We start from the raw sequence: 19,830 nt of genomic DNA, 5'->3' as shown, positions 1-19,830 counted from the left end.
TTTTCTCCACAGTGGGCAACCAGACCCTCCAGAAAGTCAACGGGTGGATTATGTTTCTGCCATTCTGCAAATAATTCAAAACAGAATTCCTCAGCGGGGCATTTTTTGTAAAATAAACCAGGTTAGAGCATAACAGAATGGTTCAGGAAGTTGCAAGGCTGCATGATAAAATGGATGCAAAACATCTCAAGGAAGAGATAACTTTTCAAAAGTGGGAATCATTATAGACCAAAAACATTAAATTCACTGCAAGTCAAAATAAGAATGTCAAAATAAGAATGCCTTAAAATATGATATCCAGTGTAATTACATTGAACTAGAGTACTTTAAAATTATAAACATCCTATATTGAGGACAGGATGGCTTTCATTTTCTCCTTTGGCTCTGCCTTCATTAGCCTTCTACGAAGAGTCATTACCACCCCTTTCATTTCATATTTGCTTTTTGAAAACAGAGTGAAAATACTCTCAAATAAATTTTTGTCTCATTCACAGTACGGTTCTGTTATATCCTTTCAAGTTGGACGAGTTGCCCATCATATCAGATGACCAGGGCTAGATTAAGACATGCTGAGGCATTGAAAGGCAAGATTCAGAATAAGGATGTGCTACTGAATTGCAATAAACTTATGGCAGCACCATCCATTGGGTGTTCCATGCAAGACTCACAAGCAGATTTGGCTTGTCATTGCATTCTTCCATGGAGTGACCCTGGCCTTCCTTGGTGCTGTCCCATTCAGGTGCTGACCATGGCTGCCCCTGTCACGCTTTCAAGTTCTGAAGAGCCGGGCTGGGCATAGCATTAGAAGAAAGAAGAAATTTTGTTTTTCTTTTCTTTCTTTTTTTGTATTTTGTGGCTAATAACCTGAGGCCCTAGGGCAGCGGTGGCGAACCTATGGCACGGGTGCCAGAGGTGGCACTCAAAGCCCTTTCTGTGGGCACACGTGCACAGAGTTCGTCATGTGGGGGGGGGTGGAAAATCACACACCTCACCCACATCTAGGCTGGCCTGGGCATGCTCATTTACCTGGGAGTAAGCTTGGTTGCTGGCAATGGGGCTTGCTTCTGAGTAAACCCTCCTAGGATTGTGATTCACCCATTCGAAGCGTTGCACAGTTGCTTCACCAAGCTTACTCCCAAGTAACGCGCGCCTTGGAGCCAACCGTCTTTTCTAAACTAAAACCTCAGTATTCAAGTTAAATTGCCATGTTGGCATTTTGTGATAAATGTGGGTTTTGGGTTGCAATTTGGGCACTCGGTCTCGAAAAGGTTCGCCATCACTGCCCTAGGGTACAGTTTACGTAGTTTGTGCATAAAAGCAACTCTGCAGATCACCCTTAATTTTGTGAGAGGTTCAGCTGGTGCAATACAGGGCATAAATAGCAAGAGTTCACTTATTGCTCAATTCAGAAGAGATCTTCCTCTTTCCTCTAAAACAGAGATTCACACACAACATAGCAGGAAAAATTAAGCAATTCTAAAAAACCCCGTTACTTGGTTCAAGTACAGGTAAGACACCTGGAGGATTCTCTACCCTATTATGCAAAATTGAAAGGAACAGCCAAAGGCAAAATATATATTTATCTGCACCACCTTAAGGCTTCTATGGCTTGTGTTCAAAGAGATTTTACACAAGCAATTCCTCCAACCTTTGACAACACATATTTAAAAGGGGAAAGTTTATTTTAAAACAGATTCACATAAAGTGTTTTGAGAGTAACCCTTTAAAATACCATTTAGTTTCTGCTGATGAAAACTTTGCATTTTGTCAAAATATTTTCAGCTTCTTGAAGATGTGTTTCGTCTTTATTTCTCTGACACTTTCTTATTTTTATTCTGCAAGGAGCTTTGGGACACAAGTCCTTTGGCTCTTGTTCCTCAGTTGATGCCTCTGGCCACACCCAAAGGAAACATACCTGTAACAGCAAGACAGAAGCTCAGTATAGAGTTCATCTAGCCAGAAAAAAGGATGTTCTTTATTTTCCTCCCCTTTTACAGCATTCTTACTTGGACATTGTTGTCAACTGATGTCCTTTCAAAAGCCAGTGTTTTTTTCCTGCTTATCCTTGTTGTTTGTTTCTGTTTATCCTTACTGCCTTGATCCTACTGCATTATGTAACTGCTATGAGAAAAGATGCAACATTTACCAAGCTACATTATTAGGAAAGAGGTCAAGTTCATCAAGTGACTTTCACTGCCATTGGCAGACTGTGCTGCTTTGCAATAGACGTGTGGAATAGAATATCTCAAGCGCTGGTAAGCATCAGATTTGGTGGAAAGATCATGAGGCATTTTATTGAAAGGCATTCAATGGCGCAGTCTTTGAAAAAAAGAAACAGAAAACCCTTTCAACCAGCAAAAACCCCTTTTAGGCGGCGTAAGTCTGTGCCCCCAGAACACCCGCTTCCACTCTGGTGTGGCCTCCTGTGGCACCAGTACATGTGGCAGTTTCCAAGTATGGGTACCACACGGTTGTGTGGCACCCCACCCCTGGCATAACAGCTCCTCCACCAGCATATTTGCCCCTTATGCTGGCAAAGTGGGCACCCATATTGGCACAACCCCAAGATGCTTCCAAGGCTCCATTTGCCTTCTTGCTTTGGATTGCACTCTAAATACAAGTTGGCTCTTTCTTACAAACATGCCTGTACAGGCAGGGTGAACATTTGTTCATTATAACATATAAATAAGGCTTACATAGGCCTGCTAGGCCTCCAGTATGGGTGATCCCATGCCCAGAGCTCCTGCTACTGTTCCGAGTGGCGTCAGGGAAAAATTAAATTTACTTTTTGAGAAAACATGGAAGTGATCATGGGCAGCTGCGGAATTGCCAATTTTACCATAAAGTTTTTGGTAAGTTGTTTTTTTTTTTTTTAAAGCAGCATTGCCAGCATGATGACATCATTTACAAGGAAAACCCAGAAGTGTCAGTGGGTAGGTGACATAAAATTTGCTGCCGTAGTTTTACCACAATTTCTTAAGTTTCAACCATGATGTGACAGCTTTGCAGAAAAATCAGTTTGTTTACAAAGGAGTGAAATATTCCAAACAGAATATTCAAAACTCAAGCATTCATTTAAAATAGATCTTCCCCCTCCTAACCAATTTCACAATAAATCTGACAGAAATTGCGTATTTGATTGATAATACAAAAATAGTCGTTGTCCTGTTGCATCAGACACCAACTTGCACTTAGTTGATCAATATAATATATATAAAGTATGTTCTGATCTGATGGAAGCTGTAATGCTCAGTGGTGTTCCTCCACAAAAGAGCATCAGGGCAAGCCCCAGGCACTGTGCCCAGCCCCTAGCTGAACTCCCCACCCTGCCCTGAACCCCTTACCATTGTTCCACTGCACCAGGCAGGTAGACGCAATCTCCCTCCTCCTGGCTTCCTCCCTGGCTTCCTGAAAGATGAGACTGGGAGCACATCCAAGGGAGGAATTTGTTTTGTGGCGGGATTTGGTGGGGGGGGGGGGGGCGGCACAGGGAGTTTGGCCAGAAGTCTACTACAGAATGAAGCATAGTTATATAAAATATTGCTAGGAATAAAATATATCCTTTTTCCTTCCAAGTGCTGCTTCATCCATTTTTATTTTATTCAAATGCTGGCTGATTGGGTCACATTACAAAAGAGATCTCCTAAATTTACAAATTATTACTTTCTGAAGCCAGGGAAGCTTGGCAAACTGTCTATGCAAATTTAGTTTATAAATATTCCAGGTTGTCATGTGGTTTACAGTGAGCCTGTTCAATTTATAAAACAGCTTTTCTCAGCATGAATTTCTGGGCAGTGAACATAAACTGTACAAGGCTAAAGGTTTTTAAACATATGTAACATTAAAATACTAAAGGAAAACAAATACATGCCAAAACTAATATTGTGCCACTTTTTTGCAGTACTTCAGATTTATTTTGAAAGTAGTGAATACAATATATGATAATGTTCTCAGTATTTGGTTATTGTTAACCCGCTTTGACACAGGAAATACAAATGCAGGACTTGGCAGGTGTTATGTTTTCTAGTTTCACAGTCCTTTATGAATGTTTGATTTGATTAATCTATTGTCAGGTGTGCTCTGCTGCCACAAGTGAAGAGGAGACCAGGGTATAGTTTATAGCCCACTCCAGACCTCTCCAATAGGTGGGAATGGCACTGCTGTAATGCTGCCCCACTGTCTCTAAAGGGCTGCTCCATGGTGTGGGAAGGCCCCCTTCCTAAAGAAAAGCACCAGCTGGCTAATATACCCCATAGGGGATAATGTAAATATACCACAAAAAACAGGCTCTGGGGAGGGCAGAGGCTGGACTGTGGGGAAGCCTAAAAGGGGGGAGAGAGCGAAAGGGCCAGTGGCCCCCTGCCATGGGTCCCTGGAGGCCAGCTCCTGCTCTCCCCAGGGCCTGGAAAGGGCAGAAGCCGAGGGGGCAGGGCACCTCAGCTGCCTCATCGTCTTCAGGCACCCTTGGCCCTGCCCACATCATCACTCCCTGCTGCCTCGCTGTCTTCGTGAAGGCATCTGGTCACATGGGGGCCAGAATTTGCACCCCCCACATGACCAGATTAGTTGTGCCCTGGGTCAGGGGTTACCCCTTGTCCCCGGGCAGATACACTACTGCCTTTATTTCTCCCCTCCCAGCTCTTACTTTTATTTTTGCTGTAGTTGCATCTACCATTTTGTAGGCTACTGCAGAGATTCTCCTGCCTCTGCTATTTGGTGGTTTCCCATGGAGGTTTCCTCTACTTGCAGTTCATCCACGTGCAATTTCACTGTAAAAAGTACATGAATAAAGTTTGTTTTGCCTGGCTATCCTGTGCACATGTCATTTTTCCTCTTTTCCTTTTTTCTTTTTTGAGGGGGATGTCTGCAAAACTACTACAATACAACACAAGAATCTGCAATAGGTGCATATTTCTGTCATTGTAGTTTCACAGACATCCCCCTCAAAAAAGAAAAAAAGGAAAATGCCTCGTGCAGAGCAAAAAAACTTTATTCATGTACTTTTTTCAGTGAAATCACATACAGATGGATTGACAGTGAAGGAAACCTACATGGGAAACCTTCAGCAAAGAACCATTCAGGTCAGCTTGTGTTCTCCGCACAAAAAGCCAAAATGGATCTTTTTAGAACGTCTGCAGGATGTTTCATTTCTGCTGTGCAGAAAAGTCCAGTATGGATATACTTCCGCTAATTGATTTGAATTCCTGTCACCCAGAAGGTACTGTATATACTCGTGTATAAGCCAACTTTTTCAGCACAGTTTTTGTGCCGAAAAAGCCCTCCTCGGCTTATACGCAAGCCACCCACCCACTGCCGCCACCCACTGGCTGCCCCCGCCGCCGCTGCCCATCATTCCCCTCATTCACCCATTGCCCTTTTAAGAGAATGATAGAGACACCCTGCCCGAGCCGCAGCTTCCCTGGAGCCAAGCCTTCAGAGCCAGCCGGGGAAAGGAAAAGGTGAGTGACTTAGAGGAAGGGTGGGCGGTGGTAGGCAGGAGCCTGCTGCCCCCTCCCCACAGGCTTGTGCCTGGCATCCTGGGTGGCCCTGGCTCTTCCCTGCCCCCGCCTGCTCTGCAAAAAGCAGTTGTCTGCTTTTTGGGTTTCCTTGTTTGCAAGCAAGGAAACGCAAAAAGCAGGTGAATGCTCTGTGTGGCTTGCAAGCAAGGAAACACCAGAGCAGCCTAGGGCTGGGGCTGCTGTGGGGATCCGGGAGGTGGCGGGCGGAGTGATGCAGTGGGGAGCAGGCACCCTGGCTCTTCCCTGCCCCTGCCTGCTCTGGTGTTTCCTTGCTTGCAAGCAAGGAAATGCCAGACAGAGCAGTCGTCTGCTTTTTGGGTTTCCTTGCTTGCAAGCAAGGAAACTCTTAAAGCAGGTGAATGCTCTGTCTGGCGTTTCCTTGCTTGCAAGCAAGGAAACGCCAGAGCAGCCAAGGGAAGCCAAGTGTAACCCTGGCCTTCATCCCCTGCCTTATAAAATATTGAAGTTCATATTATTTCTCATACCATGTTCTGCAAAAATGCCAGTTTTCATGTTTGTATGGGTGGATAGCAGAGTGTCCCAGCCAACAGCAAGCCTAAGGCAAAACAGCCTGTTTAATCTATGAGTTACTCCAGGCAATTATCTGGACTTCTCATAACAAGGACATGTATCTTTGATTATCTTTACCAGCCAAAGTGCTCCATTAACATAATGGAATCTGCAAATCTCCTGAACACCACACCTCACTAAGCTGCTTTTGAAAGCCACTGTGCTCTTGAGAAAATGTGTTTACAAACAATTGCTTCTTCCTTGCATTTCCCCAACCTTTAGATATGATCTCCCTAACAACAAGATCCCATCCTAAATCACTCAGCCTCAGCCAAATTTGAATACTGAAGGCAGAGACTGTAGGAAGTATCTCTGCATAAACCATTCACAGTATCACTGATATAATCTAGGACCAATTGACCACATTGTCCCAGGAAGTAGAAACAATAGATAGAGCTGCTAATTAGCTCAGCCCTGCAATCCCAGCATGGAAACCCAGAAAATCCAAGAATAGAAACTTACAGGAATAGAAACTTACTAGCTCCCACCCCAAACTGCTCACAGGGGTATAAAAATACAGTGCACCCAAAGTTCCACATTCTTAATGCTGGTTCTTTACTCTAGCGCTAGCTGGCTAGCTAGCCAGCTCCTGCTGCTGGTTCAAGTTCTCAATGCTGACTCTCAATGCTGGCTCAAGCTCTCCAGGCTGGCTTCAGCTGCTGCTGGCTCCAGCTGCTGCTGGCCCCCACTCTCCATGCTGGCATAGGAATCCCTGCCTTCTTCCAGAACTTCTCTGCAGATTTAGGTAACGTATAAGTCCCCTGCTTCCTTAACTCCTATTCTATCATCCAAAACCTATCTTTTCCTCCCTATTTATATACTTAGGAACTGTGTGTATGTGCCTTAATGTCTCACTGTGTGATTGCTTGCAAACAAAATTTATATAAAAATATTTAAACTGCAATTTGGTCTTTTGTGAATTCTCTGCAGATACGTTTCAAGCCATTTCTAGTATACATAGTCTAAAAAGATCCCTACCCAGCCTGCCTCTCACATTGCCAAGCCAAGTTATTTTCCCCATTGCTACTTTAAGATATTTGTGTGCTGTTACACTCTTAGCAGCTGGTGGAGATTCCTTAGAAATAAGTTCACAACCTGTGAAAGATGGGTAACACAAGGCTGCTGTGGGGATCCAGGAGGCGGCAGGGGGTGGGAGCGATCCAGTGTGGAGTGGGTGCCCCAGCTCTTCCCTGCCCCCACCTGCTTTGGAGTTACCACCCTAGGCTTATACACAAGTCAATAAGTTTTCCCAGTTTTTGGTGGTAAAATTAGGTGCCTCGGCTTATATACGGGTCGGCTTATACACTAGTATATACGGTAATCTGATTATATAGCTCCAGCGACAGATGAATGTATAATAGTTTAATTCAAATTTCTAGGTTTTGCTTATTGAGCACTTTGTGACACATTACACCATGAGTATGCAAATACTATGGAAACAATTATGCCTCCTACAGAGTAAAGTTATTGATAGAAGCCTCTAGTGTACTATTTCCTCTATCAGTGACTCTTACACTTTGCTTTATCATTTACTAAACAAATAAATACTGCCACTATTCTGATTTGCTTGTTTGTCACAGACTATATAGCACAGGAGGCCACTTGAAAGACTTCCAGATAGAAGATGAAAGCCCATGTCCTCCTTGTTACAGCACTTCAAGGGCAGGTCTAGAAAAAGACAATGCACAGGATCTGTGATAGCTTTCAACATGATCTTAGACCAGGGGTGTCCAACTCTGGTGCTTCAGGTATTCATGGAATACTGCACAATTGGCCATGCCAGCATGGGCTGATGGGAATTGTAGTCCATGAATATCTGAAGCGCCAGAGTTAGACACCCCTGTCTTAGACACTAGAATCACATGCTTGGTACATAGTATTAGCTGCACATGTTATTACTGGTTCCAAACAAATAGGTATGTTTTATTATGGTAATTCTTATCAGTATCATCTAAGCAGGGTTGCCATCCTCCAGGAGTTGGCTGAAGAGTTTGCAGGTACCACCTCTCTCTCATGTATATCTGTTCCAATGTTCAAACCTCCAACCAAATTGTGTCAAAGATGTGTAGCAACAAAAGGAGATAAACCAAAATGAAACCCGTAACAATCCAAATGCAAAGGATGGGTGGGAGGGAGAGCTTGTGGGAGGTAGAGGCAATATGACTGCCTGAGTAAGAGAGCCGGGGTGGATCAGAGCAGCCACCTTTCGTGTCAGGCCACCAGATCCTCCTCCCATGCCAGCCTCCCAGAAGAGCCAGATGCTAACCCATAGCACTGTGGGTGCCCACGTCCCGTGACCCATGCTGCTGGCACAGAGCCAGCAGGACGACCTCCATACTTCTGGCCTCAACATGGCCCAAAGTAAGTCAGGGGCCATTTCTTGTAAGAAAAAGACCACACACATTCACTTAACAAATGAAACCAGGGGCTAGTGCTTGGATAAATGTGGAGTTTGTACATGCATTAACCAAAAAGTGTGCATTATTCAGCACAATACAAAGAAGAAGAAGAGTTGGTTTTTATATCCTGCTTTTCTCTCCTGTAAGGAGACTTAAAGCAGCTGGCAATCATCTTCCTGTCCCCCCACCCTGTATAACAGGCACCTGGAAGGGCTGAGAGAGTTTGAAGAGAACTATGACTAACTCAAGATCATCCAGCAGGCTTCTTGCGGAGGAGTGGAGAAAACAACCCCGGTTCACCAGATGTCCGCTGCTCATGTGGAGGAGTGAGGAATCAAACCTAGTTCTCCAGGTTAGAGTCCACTGCTCTTAACCACTACACCATGCTGACTCTCTGTCCATGGATTGTACATGTGTTAACTGTTACTTTTGTCCAGGACTACTGTGGTACAACTGAAAACCAATTGGGTATGTACTCTCAGGCTCCAAGGACATTGTGATATACAGAAAATATAAATTAACCCGAGGGTGGTTGAGATGCTGGAAGAACCAGAGGACCTTGAGTTCAAACTCAGTCTAGATTCCCCCTGGATCATTTGGGTCAAATTCCATACTTTCAGGCTTAGCTTCACATCTGTAAAATAACAGGGAGTGGTTATGGCACATGGGCGGAGCATCTGTTTTGCATGCTTTATGTGGAGAAGGTCCCAGATCCAATCCTCTGCATCTGCATCTGAAAACAATCAGATGATGAGAAAGACCTCTGTCTAAGTCCTGGAGAGCTGCCACCAGTCAAAGCACACCATACTCACCTTGTAGACCAGGGGTCTGCAACCTGCGGCTCTCCAGATGTTCATGGACTACAATTCCCATCAGCCCCTGCCAGTATGGCCAATTGTAGACCAATGCCCTGGCTCTGTATAGGGTAACAGCATGGACTAAATATTAATTTCAGGAGGACAGTTGTGAAGATAAATGAGATAACGAAACTATAAAATGTTAGAGAGATTCAATAATAAAATATAGTACACTAGAGAGATATTTACATTTGGAGGATGATATTTTGTTTATCCCTAGAACATACTTGTCAAATAATGCTACAGTTTTAAGGGTACTAGATAGTTATTTACATCTACGTTTACAAGACATAGGAAGATGTATGTGGGGGACATTTACTCTGTACACATGTGCTTATTTACCTCCATTGCTTCGTTCTCTTTGCTGACCAAAGGAAACCACAGACCATTATGTATAATGGTGCTATCATTATAGATTTATGAGAGAAGTAAATAATTCCCTTTGACTGATTTAAGACTCTATGTACTTAGGCTAAATGCTCTCTCTTAACCACTTGCTATGTTTCTCAGGCCCAAGTGACATTGTTGTGTCATCCATTCCGCAAATCAGCAATGCTTCATTTAAAAGTTATATAATGCACAGCATTTTCTTTGGATAGCTGAACATTTATTGAGATGTGGAGAATTATGTGGGGCGAAATTCACAGTTCTTGCAAAGGGTGCACACGCCAGTAAAAGTGATCACTCTATATAGCATCATTTTGAATGGAACATGGAATGCATGTCAAATATATGTACGTATGTATATATGTAAGTATATCTATGTGAATAGATAATATGCTCAGATGCACATTCAAATGCATATCTGAGCGAAGATGATGTATCTGAGTGATACTAGACATGCAATAAAGACAATCTATTGAGGCAAAAGGGTCACAAAAGGGATTTATGACCTGAAAGCTGTTTCTAAGAGAATTCTTTGCCTTCCAAAATTGTCCAGAGACTGTACATTCATGCAGTCTGCTTAGTTCATTCAACCTTTGCCTTTTGTTCTGTGATGAACAGACATTTGTAGACTTTAAATGGAAAACATGGAGGAAAGCAAGGTTTTGCCTCATGATGGAAATGACAGGAACAAAATGGAGGTAGTATAGCAACATCATAGGTTTGTGAGAATTTTGATCAGGGGTGTCAAACATGCAGCCCTGGGGGCCCGGATCCAGTTCCTTGAGAGAAGAAGTGTTTGGATTTATACTCCGCTTTTCTCAACCATAAGAAGTCTCAATGTGCCTTATAAACTCATTCCCTTCCTCTCCCCACAACAGATACCATGTAAGGTAGGTGCGGATGACAGAGTTCTGTGACAACTGTCACTAGCCCAAAATCACCTAGCAGGCTTCGTGTGTAGGAGCAAAGAAACAAATACCATTCACCATATAAGAGTCTGCTGTACATGTGGAGGAGTAGGGGCTCCAACTCAGTTTTGAAGATCATAGTCCACCTCTTTTAACCACTACACCATGCTGGCTCTCAGGACTCTTCAGGTCCACTAGCTAGCTGAGGCACCCCTCCGCACACACATTCCTAATTTCATATTGGGCTCACAAGTCCAGGCACCCACCCACCCACGCACGCAACCCACTTCTGATCTTGCCTGGTCAGCCTGCTATGAGCTGGCAAGTCCAGGCACCCCCCACCCCTCCACAACCACTCTGATCTTTCCTGCAGAGGTCACACTCACCTACCCCACTCTTGATTGGGCCTCATGGGCTTGCTATGGTTACACCAATCCAGACACCCACCCATGGCCAGCTCAGCCTATTTCCCTCACTCTCTCTTACTGAGTGGGAACAGCTGGAGAGCCACTACGAGTGGCAGGAAGCCTTCTCCAGGGAACAGCAGTGGATGACAGCATCTTTGATGGCAGCTACTGGTCACCTGGAGGGGCTGGTTGCTTTCACCAGAAACTTCAGGGAAGGACAAGTGTGCATTGAGAGGCTGTTGGGGGACCTGCCAAAGGTGCTTCAGGCCACCAAACAGTGGCCTGCTCCAGTGGCCCCCTTCCTGCTTCACTGCTGGCAAGGGTGTCACAGGGATAGCCCACACCACCAGTTGGAAGGTGTAGCTGCCAGTGAGCAGAGGGCCCCTGTGACTGCACAGACGTGCCACAACCTCACCCCCTTCTGCTTCTGAGGTGTGGCTGCCCTTTGCTTTGTGCGCCCTTTGCTTTCATCCATGGGATGAAACAGCTCAGTTGCTGAGGATGCTGATGCAGTTGCAGCCATTGCAACCCAGCTACTGATTAGATCAATAGATAGTTTATTTGCACAGTTGGGGAAAGAAAAGGGGCAAAGTAGTGGGGTTGTTTCAGGACACACACGCCTCCCTATTTCCTGCAAGGCTCCTATCATTAGCAAAGACCTCTTCTCTTAGTAGATAATGAACTGTAACCAATTTACATACCATATTGTTGCCTTGTTTCGTGTGTGTGTGTGCGCGCGTGCGCGCATGCCATGTTTGTTGGGTATTATCCATTACTCGGACAGGTATAACTATTAAGTCTCAATATTATTGCATTTATTCATAGATTAAGTGTGGGATTGTTTTCCCCTACATTACCCACTAATTATGAAATGGTAGCAACAAAATATAGTGGGTCTAAGGGGACACACTGCATACTATGCCAATTTTCTGTTCTACTTCTTTGCGGTTATTGAATGTGAAATATTGTCTAACATCATGACAAGAGTTGTAGAGGAGATATTTATAGGTATCTTCAATGGAATTGGGACCTGATGAATTGTAGCATTATTAAGGAAACAGAACTGAAATTTATGTTACACACAGTCTTACAGTTAGGGTTCACTGTACAAAAAAACCCTACTGCAAAACATAAAAATTTTACTGACAACATTCTCATATTGTCGTTGTTCACAACCCACAAATGCCCAAGCAGTAAATTTGCAAGTTGCGTTAATGTGGCAGTAAAATTTAGTAGTCTGAAAGCTACACTTGTAAAATATTTATGAATACATATGATTGATATGGGAAGAAACTGCTCCATCAGCTCAATCTCCCAGCATATTCTCTTCTTGCCTCTGCTGACCCTTTGCAGGTTATAGCCCATCAAGTCTACATCACAAAGGTACAATATTATGCTACAAATTTCAACGAGCGAACTGTTATTTTACAGAAGAACATGAGCTGTTTCCACTAAGTCTAGGTTTCGTTCGCTGAGACTGTTTGTTTTTTTTAAAAAAAAAAACTTAGGCCCATTATGCATGGACCACTTTCCTCGGGGCTCTTTGCTCTGCAGTGGGGTCATAGTGGGATCTCCTTGTGTTTCTCTATTTACATGCAAGGAGGCACCCCCAATGCCTGCTGTGTGGCGTGCCTGTCCCCACTTCTGGGCTGTTCCCAGTCGTCACAAGATTGCCAGCTTTGTTTTTAAAGCTCTTCAAATGTTTATTTCATTATATTGTTATTTCTGAGTGATATCAGTATTTCGGTTTTATATCAATAAAATCAATAGAAAGGCAATAAGAAGTTGGGGAGAACACACACATGTTCTTCTCTGTGTGAGGAAAGGTGCATGGGGGGGACTATTTCAAGCGATAGAAGCAGATCCAGCTTTTATCTGAGGAAGGAGGTAGATACACCTTGGTAGAGCTATATCGGAATGCATGTGAGCCCCTATGGGATCCTTTTTGCTGCTCTCTCTCTAGCAGGGAAGTTGGCTGCCAAGGGAGCTCTGCTGGTGCCATAGTACAGTGGCTCTGCTCAACTTTGTCCAACTCATCCCCCACTGCTGCCATTGGCTCTCCTCATCTCTTTCTCTCTCCCTCCCCCCCCCCATAGTTCTCTCTCTGTCCCTCCCTCATACAGCACAGAGCGAGGAGTGATGGGGGAGACTAGAAGGAGTGGAAACACCGAAGCAAAGGAAAGCATCAGGTTTTGACTGAATCCATTGATATCCTCCTCGTCCACAAACTGGAAAATCTGGCCCATGAAGAATAACAGGAAAGCCAGTGTGGAGTATAGGTTAGAATGTCAGACAAGGATCTGGGAAATTCAGGTTCGAATTGCCAGTCCGCCATAAAAGAATGCTAGGTGACCTTGGACCTTAACACAGTCATTGTGAGGATGCCATAAAGCACGGGTGTCAAACTCGCGCCCCTCCAGATGTTATGGTCTACAGTTCCCATCATCCCCTGCCAGCATGATGCTGGCAGGGGATGATGGAAACTGTAGTCCATAACATCTGGAGGGCAATGAGTTTGACACCTATGCAAAGGAGAATGATGTGACTATAGATCCACATTGAGGAAAAAGACATGTTTCTGTTGTTTAACACTTATAATCCACCCCCACCCCCACAACATAAAGGCAAGATAAGCAAGTTTTAAATAAATAAATAAATAAATAAATAAGTAAGTAAGTAAGTAAGTAAGTAAGTAAGTAAGTAAATAGCACTTGCAAAAATCTATGGATTATTATTCACAGCATTACATCTGGATCGGCCTCACTCTTAAATTAGTGTTCCCAATACCCACCCACACTACTTACAATCCCCAATAATTTCAACAACTCTACTGGGGCGTGAGCAGACATCTGGAGTCAAGGGCACTCAGAAATTAAGTAATGTGTATCAACACTGCACCAAAAGGCAAGTTTATGATTCTGAAACTTTACTGCACACACAAAAAGACATTCTAAAACTTGTTCACAAATTGTAAAAATCTTTACAAAATATTTTAAGTATGTGTAGAAATGTTTCAGAATAAACACAGGAAAAGAATATATATGGAAGCAATTAAATGAAGTTCTGTAGAAGATGGAACTTAGAACTTTATTTATATTGTTAACTTTAAAAAAAACTTAATGGGCACTTCAGAATGTAGGTTTGTAGCCTAGTGACTTTTCTAAAAAGAGAAGTTTGGAAATAAAAACGCTATCACTTACATCGTGGCACCAAGTTGTTCATAAAATATATTTAGAATATTAGAGCTTATGAATTACATATGGTTTCCTGAGGGAAGACATTACAGTGTTACTATGGTAATGAATATTAATCTAGCACTTCTATGATCCCAGTCAAAGTAATATGCAAGCACCAAATAAATGCTTATGACTCTAATAAAGGCATATGATGTTGAAAATATGGGCAAATTAATGTTAGGATAAAAATCCTGAGCCCTTTCTTTGCCAAACTTTCACATAGTGCATCAGTTCAGACTTTAAAAAAATATATTTTACAGCAGGATGCTGCCATTGAGCAGGGCCAGGTCAATCAGGTAGCACAAGATCACAGATCTTCACAGATAGACCTGTGTTTTTACTGTACAGCAGCTGCTGACTTCTCTATAATCCCCAAATACAAAAAGACAGACAATGTTGTTAAGCAGTAAAGGACTGCATAAAAGACAACACACACATATAAATCTTATTTTTACAAGAGTCTGTTCTCCCTGGTTGGATTATGGTTGGATTCATGAGGTCACGCTATAGTACAAGCATCCCTAACAAAGGAGTTCAAATAATCCTTAATACTAACAGAATAAAACTCTGTTATTGATAATAAGCTTCTAGTGTGTATTCACACTTTTTAGCCTGCATCCTGTCGTTCCTGTCACAAATTGTGCTTCACTTTCAGGTTTTTCAACAGAAAAATCAATACTTCAGAAAAATTAATGTGAATATACCTAACTACAATGTCCCTGAAGTTACTTGGATGAGCATTTTACAAGTCTTTTACACTGTCAGAAGCATAGCTTTTAGGCTTAAAAATCTGTTAAGCACACATTAATCATAGTAATAACCTTTTTTTTTTTGGCTGGTTCTTCTGCAATTATAATGTGACATTCTCTGGTTTGTATATTTGGAATTTCCACTGAAGGTCCCATGATTTCTTCAATAAAGTAATTGTTCCCAACACAGTCACTTTCAGGAATCTATGTATTCCCCAATGAACCCATAACCAAGCTAAGATTATGTGGAAGTACTGTTTCTATGATCTGGTATTCTACATGAACTCTGTGTGCATGATCTCTGTGGTTTGGGCAACTATGGGAACTTTTTTTGTGCTAAAGTAAAGAAAATGGATAGGACAAGCAGGTGCACAGAAACAGTGATTTCTACATTAAAATATTGGTTAACTCTCCAGCAAATCTTCCAGATGAAGATTTTTTCCAGGTGTCAGACATACAGATTACTCCAACAGTAAACAACACCCATAGTGCCAATACTTATGAGATCCTTGTCCAGAACCACTTATATAGCATCAGCAGGTTAGACAGCTCCTCAGGACAGCACTAGTTCTGGACAAATTTGTCAGGCTTTTCCTTTCCAAATTCACTCCCCTCACAGGAAGATAGAACTCTCCCATCTTCCAGATACATGCTCTTGAAACCATCTTCCACGTACGTGCTCTTGAAACATTGTGGGCAGTCTTGGACAGCTGCTGAAGTTCATGGGTTCGTTCTGGTTCTCAGTGCATCAGATTCCTGGCTGCCTCCTCACAGTCAATCAAATATATAATGGGTTGGATCCAATAAGTGCTTTTTGAGAAGTTTTCCTCTGGTGGACAGTGCTTCGCTCCAGCAAAAGGGAGCCTTACTTCACAAGATAAGATTTCTTCTGAATATCTCTCAGTTAGTAGAATGGAGCCACTGGATCCAAACCTGTGTATCCATCCCTGCTAAGTAAACAGTTTAGTAAAATGTTTTGTTGAAGGCTTTCACAGTCGGAATCAGTAGGGTGTTGTGGGTTTTCCAGGTTGTATGGCTGTATTTGAGTAGCATGTTCTCCTAACGTTTTGCCTGCATCTGTGGCTGGCATCTTCAAGATCTTCAAGATGCCAGTCACAGATACAGGCAAAATGTCAGGAGAAAATGCTACCGGAACATGGCCATACAACCTGGAAAACCCACAACACCCTAATCTAGTAAAAGCTCATTTCAACCTAAAGTAATAGAACTGAACTAACTTAAGCTCCAGTTATTTCACTGAGGCTTAATTATATTGAAAAGGATTTAGGGTTTTCTGATTATTGTTGCTTATTGGCAGAGTTTGGATGGTGCAGCGGTGGTGCCCCCTCTTTCAGGCTCCATGTAAAATGCCATCTGGGGTGAATTAAGTTGCTGTTCATACTCTGGGCACTTCTACAGATGGTGAGGTGTAAATGTGTTTTACAGGATATGTTGATTATGCCCTTGTGATGTATGCTGCTTTTATTAGACACTTAAGCACCAGAATTCCAGAAATATGAAAAATGACAGAAAAGAAAAGAAATTCATTAGGAGCTTAAATTACAACCACATCTAATGAACTGAGAGAAGCTTTCATTTGACTTGGGCATTTCTTTTCAGCTCCTGCAGCTTAAATGGGCCCCATGATTGTAACAGTAAATATAAGCTCCAAAGGTGTCCCTGGAGGTATCATTAGTCCCATATTACATCCTTTTCTAATTTGTAGACTTGCTCTGTAGCGAGATTTCAGTAGACTGCTGAAACCTCCAGAATTTCATGTTTCCCTCAGCAATCAACAATAACCCCTTACTCTGAACGACATGTATTATTTCCTCCGTGAACCTGTGATATAAACGGGTTAATAAAAGATTTATGGTAAAAGAAGCCGAGAAGTTTTATTTCCAACCTAACCGAATATATCATTGCTTTATGTTTTAAAAGAGTTATGTTGCTGTATTATGCATGCCCTGTGCTTCTACCTTGGCCATCAATGGAAAGAAAGCTCACTGTAAAATAATAGCAAAATACAGATTTTGAGATAGATTCTAAAAAGTGTACTGTAAGATTTGTGTTTGAATCGAACAGTCATGACAAGGAATCACTGTAGTGAAATTGAAGAATTTCAGTTAAAATAATGTTAGCATTTTATACTGTTGAAAATGAGAAGTCTGTCTGAACTGTGAAGGGAGCAAGCCAGAGAGAGAGAGAGAGAGAGAGAGAGAGAGAGAGAGATGGGAGACTTCGGCCTGGTCTGCTCTATTCAGCAAAATGAGATAGTTATGAGATGAGAGGGCAGACCTCTAAGGTAGTAGAATGGATTGTGCCACTGAAAAAGGCAGGCAAGGGATGACATTTTTCATAACTTCCCAACATTAATAATTCCTTGAAGCAGAAAACTAGCATAGCAAGGCTAGGTTAGAATTTTTCCCTCTTGCAGGACAATCCGGAAGGGGGTGGGGTAGTTGCACCATGACCAGGAACAGCACAGCCACGGTACAGCCCTGCTACTTCCAAAGAGGCTTTGTGTGCCATAACCAACAAACTGACAAGGATGCTGCCCAGTGGTGGGATCCAAAAATTTTAATAACAGGTTCCGATGGTGGTGGGATTCAAACAGTGGCGCCGTTGCACACACGCACCTCCAGTCCCTATTGGGCAGGGAGGTTGCTTTAGTAACCCCTTCTTGGCACTCAGAAAAAATTAGTAACCACTTCTAGAGAAGTGGTGAGAACTGGTTGGATCCCACGTCTAATGCTGCCCCAACCCCCTGTGGAACTGCTCTATGCAGCTCCACAATCTGCCCCTACCTTTTTGCATACACTGGCAAATGGGGCTGTTCCTGGGCCAAAAGGGCTTAGGAAGCTGACTAAAGGCAGTCCCACCCCCAGGAATGCCCCCTTCAGTGCCAGCACCGGCTCCTACACTAGAGAAACAGTGGTGCCACAGCAGAGCATCGTGTTGCCACGTGACTCCCCAGTTCTGGCATAAGTGCCTCTGCACTGGTATAAATGCCTCTTACAATATGAGTCTCCACCCACAGTCAAGGAGATTTATCTCCCTTCATTTGTTGTAGCCCTTGTGTTCATGAAGCCAGATCCTCATGTCTCACTTTACACATAACCCCAGCAGAATTGGCTTTGAATAATCACACTCACTACCAAAGTGAGGGGGAAGTTCCCTTTCTGAAAGTCTCAGTCCACAGTATAACTCACTTTCCTGTTGAAATAATCAGCTCTATTTTACAGCAAGAACAAAGGCTTGCTTATGGTGTTATTTTCTAATTAACAAACATGGGTGGATGTTACAGCTTTGGTTGTATGTGCTTTACTTGCTGCCAGATTAGGAACCCTTCAGATTTGCAAGCAAAACAAGATATTTTTTTTAGATTCCTCTGCATCCTACTTGTTAGCATTTCTATAGTGTGGACAGAAGTTCTTGAGCATTTACATTGTAGCCTTAAGAATGGAGGATGTTGATCTTGCCCCATTATTTATATTACCAAGGTTTGCTTTCACTGACTCTTTAGTCCATCTAAATTCATCTCCAATTTTGTCAATATAGCAACCAATATATTTTTTTCTGCTCTCAGCAATTTATTGATTTATTTGTCCCATTTATACCCCGCTCTACAACAAAGTCGCATAACGGGGTTAAAACATAAAACATTAAAAACCTTCATAAAACATCCTTTAAAATAGTCAATAAAAACATCCATTAAAAATCCCAACCCCTCCCCCTTCAGTTGGGATCGATTCGGGGGACCCTAGGGGTCACAAATTGAAGACCTGGGTAAAGAAGGTTTTAACCAGGTGCCAAAATCCATAAAGTGTTGACGCCTGGTGAATTTCAGTAGGGAGGCTTGGGCATGCAACAGAAAAAGCCCTCCCGCATGCCCCCTCCTGCGTGACCCCTCCCGTGTGCCCCCTCCCGCTACACCTGGGCAGCAGAAGGGATCACCAAGAGGACTTCCCCACTTGACCTCAGTGCACAGGTCGGCTTATATGGGCGTAGGCACTCTTTTAGGTAGCTGGGACCCAAGCCATTAAAGGCTTTAAATATGATTGTCTTGTGTGTTCTATTTAGTCCCAAAGAGACATTTGTATTTTCATAAATCAACTGTTATTATTTCTTTCTTCATCCCAGATGATTACTGTACAAACTGATGCCAGCAGCACCTAATTGAATTATTTGATCAAGATGCAGGCTTTAACATTATGGTCCTACCCCCTTTAAAAATATCCAGCATGATGAAGAATCCCGATAACTTGAGCTCTTGTGCACTATTGTGATTGGACCTGGTAAAAGGTATTACATGGTGTTTGCTTTAAGGTAATAGAAAATGCTTTGTAATTTGCTCATCACAGCTTGAACAGAATTTTCCCCACCTCATGCTGACACAATAGCTTTCTTGCATTAGAAAGCTGATGGAAATCCCAAGGTGAATTCACACTTCATAATCAGCCTTGATATTTCATGCTAACTTGGAACTGTGGAACTTGGGTGTTGGTACTTGGCACTGCAGGTGGGGACCCACATATTTGTACTTAGACTAAAGTGACATGATGATATACAAATTTAAATAAGCATTTTGAAATACCGGTAACTGTATTAAAGGAGTGCAAATTAATGTTCAAATTTGACATTTATTTCACTTATAACACTAACAACTCAATCCAGATGAGGGGGCTGAATTCTCCTGTGGAGATTGCATGGGGCTATGCCGATGCATTTGCCCCCTCTGTTGGCACAAGGGGCACCTACACCAATGGAGGGGCAAAAATGCTAGTGGCCAGTGGCC

This window comes from Sphaerodactylus townsendi, linkage group LG11 (genome assembly GCF_021028975.2).
Source record: "Sphaerodactylus townsendi isolate TG3544 linkage group LG11, MPM_Stown_v2.3, whole genome shotgun sequence".
NCBI lineage: Eukaryota > Metazoa > Chordata > Lepidosauria > Squamata > Sphaerodactylidae > Sphaerodactylus > Sphaerodactylus townsendi.
This window is presented reverse-complemented; position numbering follows the sequence as displayed.